General features: G+C 36.8%; 1 long non-coding RNA gene across 2 annotated transcripts; it reads right to left on the bottom strand.

Moving 5' to 3' along the window:
- Nucleotides 1-903: 903 nt before the first annotated feature.
- On the bottom strand, nt 904-2,944 carry LOC116113463. Of its 2 annotated transcripts, none has more exons than XR_004125414.1 (3): nt 2,162-2,944; nt 1,057-1,187; nt 904-961 (listed from the first exon to the last, which is right to left on the bottom strand). It is a non-coding gene; the product is annotated as an uncharacterized LOC116113463 (long non-coding RNA). The 2 variants fall into 2 exon arrangements; XR_004125413.1 differs by lacking the exon at nt 2,162-2,944 and adding an exon at nt 1,360-1,583.
- Between the last annotated feature and the right edge of the window lie 1,751 nt (nt 2,945-4,695).

Raw genomic sequence — 4,695 nt, forward strand, 5'->3', positions numbered from 1 at the left:
GTCCATTAACGCTGGAGTATTTTTGTGATCTGGATGCGGCGTTCGTGCTTCCATTTCCCTGGGCACTGTTACACTGCGCCTCTCATGCCAGAGAAACGGCTCACAGCCTATGAGACTTTGCATCCTACCACTGAAAAGGCCTTACTAGTTCTGAAAAGGAGGATTACTCATGAAGGAAAATGGTATACATAGTTCTGACTAAAGTATTCTCTGGCGAGGGAAGAATGAAGACCAATATCACAGAGATGTAGATTGCTGGACCATATAGCCTGTGGCGTGGCACAGGAAAGTAAGACACTGTAAGTCTCCAATGTCACAGGTATGTGTTATTAAGATATTGGAAAATTCTCCAGGTAGTCTAGTGCGGCACCATGGCCATCTTAATAACCAGCCGCCTTAGACACACAGTCTGGTTGACAAGAAGTTTCCAATACAAAATAACATTATTACTTATGGCAAAAGATAAAAATATAAGGCTGAGGCGGGCTTCTTGAGCCGCGGGCTCTACTAGATTCTAAAAAGGAGGCCAGCTCCATAAAAACACCGTATCCCTTAAAAGGCGCAGTGTAACAATGTAGCGCGGGAAATGGAGAGCAAAGAACGCCGCATCAGGATCACAAAATACTCTAGTGTAATGGACAACCGCGGCAGAGCCGAACTGAGTGTCCATTAAGACGAGAGACTTCTGTGAAGAAGGAGGGCTTCCGGCCAGAGAAATCTTTAGCAGAACTAATGTATTGGAAGTTTAGAGATAGAGAGACATTTTAGAGAGAGAAATTTTTATTGCTGATTTCGTTCTCTTTGTACAAGAAGGGGAGCCCTCTTTTATAGGGAAGAGGGGCTTTTTCAAGCAACACACCACCTACACATATCAATAGAGTTATAAATGTTATAGACACTGGAATCCTTGCTGCACCTATCCTAAATCGGATACTACCTTTCGCACGATCATGCAAGTAATCTAGCAAAGAAACACAAAAATCACATTTCCAAACAACATTTCAAGCAAATCACGTTTTAAAACTACAACTTCATATATGATCACATTGTGTTCACCTATCACCAAGAGCCCAGAAAAATACGATGCCAATTTTCAGCTTCTAACCTGCTTGAAGCGTATTCGACATCATTTGGCACCAATTTTGCCGATCTTTGTTAAAGATTCGGGAACAACTAGGCAATCTCATCTGTGAAATTTAAAAATTAACAAATATTAATACATATGTTCTATTAGGTTTAATGATAAGTATTTGAAACGATGAAAATGACTTAAATTGCCGGTGATTGAACTGGCAGGACGGTCTACAATTTTGAAAGGGTTACAAAGAACAAAAGAGAGAGGACGCGCGTGGTCAATACCACTCGTTTGATATTGACTGTAAACTGAAGCTGCGTAGCCGGATACTAGAGAGGACTTGAATTTAGCCGGATATCGCCGTTAGCCACCAAGGAAAGAGACACCTAACTCTATTCCAGAGCAGCTGACATCACCATCGTTATATTTTCTTTACATGATTGGATAGTATCACTGAAGTCCCTCATATGCTTAAATCATTTTAATTTTGCCCTTACAGAATATTTTAATAGTCCCTTAAATGTTTAATTAATATCACATTTAACTGTATAATTTCTTAAAATATATACCCCGAAATCTAGATAATCAATTGAATTAGCGAAGGCAACTTATATATATTCTTTTGAATTATGTTTAAAAAGAAGGGTCAAGTCATCTAACACCACACACTTACCACATGACTTTGTTGTGTGTTGATGAACATTATTCTTACCTAGGAATCTTTCCCATAACTCTGAACAATATGTAATAATTAAGAACAACACATTAATAGTAAAAGCAAAAACTATAAATAATGCTATTTTCGGACTCTAAATTAATCATAATTTATCAATTAAACAAAAAAATGAGGAATTTCCTCATCTACATCAATGTATGCTTAAAAAACACATATAAATTAACTTTAAAGAAACATAAATTGTACTGTTGTAGATTTTTTCTACATAAACTTGATAGTCTATAATTGATTCACTTAGATGATATTTAGTAAAGACAAAATTAATAATAAAGACTAACGAGTATTAATTCAACGAAGGAGAACGAAGAAGTCTATGGAAAAAGTATATTGTTAAGTAAATTAATACTTACCATTTTGTAATTGTTGTATGATTGTATTAGTCACTCTCCGAACAATCTCTCCCTGTTCAACTTATGTAATCTTGGCATGCTTAAGCCTACTCTAAAGAAAGTTTTCATCTTGGAGCATTCATTCACATATATTCTTTCCAAGAAAGGGAATTTCAAGGTGTTGTAATCCCCGGAGCAAAAGCATGTGGGACTTTCTAAATTATGCAAACGCAAATTCTTCAATTTCTCAAAAACAATCTCACCTTTCTCTATACCTCTCTCATTTACTAATACTTCTATCATCATTTCACATGAATATATATCCAACTCTTCTAGTCGCACTAAACTTTTGGTTGTTGAGGATGACATTAAGTTTAACATTCCATTGCAACACGAAACCTTCAAAGTCCTCAGATTTTCAAAAGATGCTAAAGATGGCAACAGAGTAGTCAAATTGTGACAATATTGCACATCTAGACAATCAAGATTTTGAAGAATTGAGTTCAATTGGGAGCCTTGTTTCCAAATGCACTTTAAATTAAAAAGTCCATGCAACACTAAAATCTTTAATTTTGTGAGTGCTCTAACGTGTTCCTTATCCTCTCCAAATGAGAATATCTCTTCATATGAACTCACTTTCAATATGAGTTTTTCAAGACAGTTAAATTTATGAAGGATCTGAATTGGATATTTGCATATTCATCCTTAATCAATTGAAGAGTTTTTACTTTGCTAAAGCTCTTTGGAAACTCTCCTTCCCAAATTGATATGATGTCCCTTCCGCTTAATGTCAATTCCATCAAATTGGAGTCAACCTAAAGAAAAATCATGTCAATCAAATTAAAATTAATATTTCCCTTAAAAAGATATAATAATTCTATATATATTTAACAAGACAAAGGAAAAAAAAATGATGAATTAATGGTTGTTAGAAAAATTTTATCAATCGTGTAGTTTTAGAAATTTCTAAGAAAAATATAGACCAGGTTTGTTGTATCCTAGTAATAAAGTGAGGTGTCTAAGTATGTGTTGGCCACTAGGTCAACAATAATGTCAACCTAAATACAAACTAACTTTAAAAAATAACTTATTATAATTAACACTAAAAACATATATTATTTAAAAATAAATATTTAACTAATTATGAATACACATACCTGTTTTTTTGTATGCTCCTTGTATGGTTTATTAAGTTCATTCTCTACTTCCATTAATTCCCACCAGTGGAAGTCGGTGTTGAATATTGACACTTGACTTTTGTAACTTTGGTGTGCTTAAGATTCCTTTGGAGAAAGTCTTCATATTGGGGCAATCGTATGATGAACTCTTCCAAAGATGGGAAATTAAAATAGTAATTCCAGAGCAAAAGCATGTGAGACTTTCTAACCAGAGAGTGACAATTCTTCAATTTGTCAAAACAATTTCAGTTGTTGTTGTTGTGTCTCCCCATTTCTACTATTCAATTAGCATCCACAACATCTATACATTTCTATCAAATGTCACCAAGCTTCCAGCCATTGAAGGTATTATTAACTTCATCAACACTAAGAACATAAACTCATAACTTTAAGATATGAAAGAAGTTGGGGATGGCAAAGTGATTGCATCTGTTTCATCCTTTCTACATGAGAATATTTCTAAACCCTATAAAAGAGGGCTCCCCTCTTGTACAAAGCAGAACGAAATCAGCAATAAAAATTTCTTCTCTCTAAAATGTCTCTCTATCTCTAAACTTCTCATACATTAGTTCTGCTAAAGATTTCTCGGCCGGAAGCCCTCCTTCTTCACAGAAGTCTCTCGTCTTAATGGACACTCAGTTCGGCTTCCCGCGGTGTGCCATAACGCGGAGTATTTTGTGATCCTGGATGCGGCGTTCTGTGCTCTCCATTTCCCCTGGCCTGCACTGTTACACTGCGCCTCTCATGCCAGAGAAACGGCTCACAGCCTAGAGACTTTGCATCCTACCACTGAAAAGGCCTTACTGATTTGAAAAGGAGGATTACTCATGAAGGAAAATGGTATACATTAGTTCTGACTAAAGATACGTCGGGAGGGAGATCATGAAGACCAATATCACAGAGCTGTAGATTGCTGGACCATAAGCCTGTGGCGTGGCCAAAAAGTAAGACACTGTAACGTCTCCAATGTCACAGGTATAGTGTTATTAAGATATTGGAAAATTCTCCAGGTAGTCTAGTGCGGCACCATGGCCATCTAAATACCAGCCGCCTTAGACACACAGTCTGGTTGACAAGAAGTTTCCAATACAAAATAACATTATTACTTATGGCAAAAAGATAAAAATATAAGGCTGAGGCGGGCTTCTTGAGCCGCGGCCTCTACTAGATTCTAAAAAAGGGGCAGCTCCATAAAACACCCGATCCCTTAAAAGGCGCAATGTAACAGTGTAGGCCAGGGGAATGGAGAGCAAAGAACGCCGCATCCAGGATCACAAAATACTCCAGCGTTAATGGACAACCGCGGCAGAGCCGAACTGAGGTGTCCATTAGACGAGAGACTTCTGTGAAGAAGGAGGGCTTCGGCCAGAGAAATCT

Source organism: Pistacia vera, unplaced genomic scaffold, assembly GCF_008641045.1.
Source record: "Pistacia vera cultivar Batoury unplaced genomic scaffold, PisVer_v2 Contig679, whole genome shotgun sequence".
NCBI classification, from domain to species: Eukaryota; Viridiplantae; Streptophyta; class Magnoliopsida; order Sapindales; family Anacardiaceae; genus Pistacia; species Pistacia vera.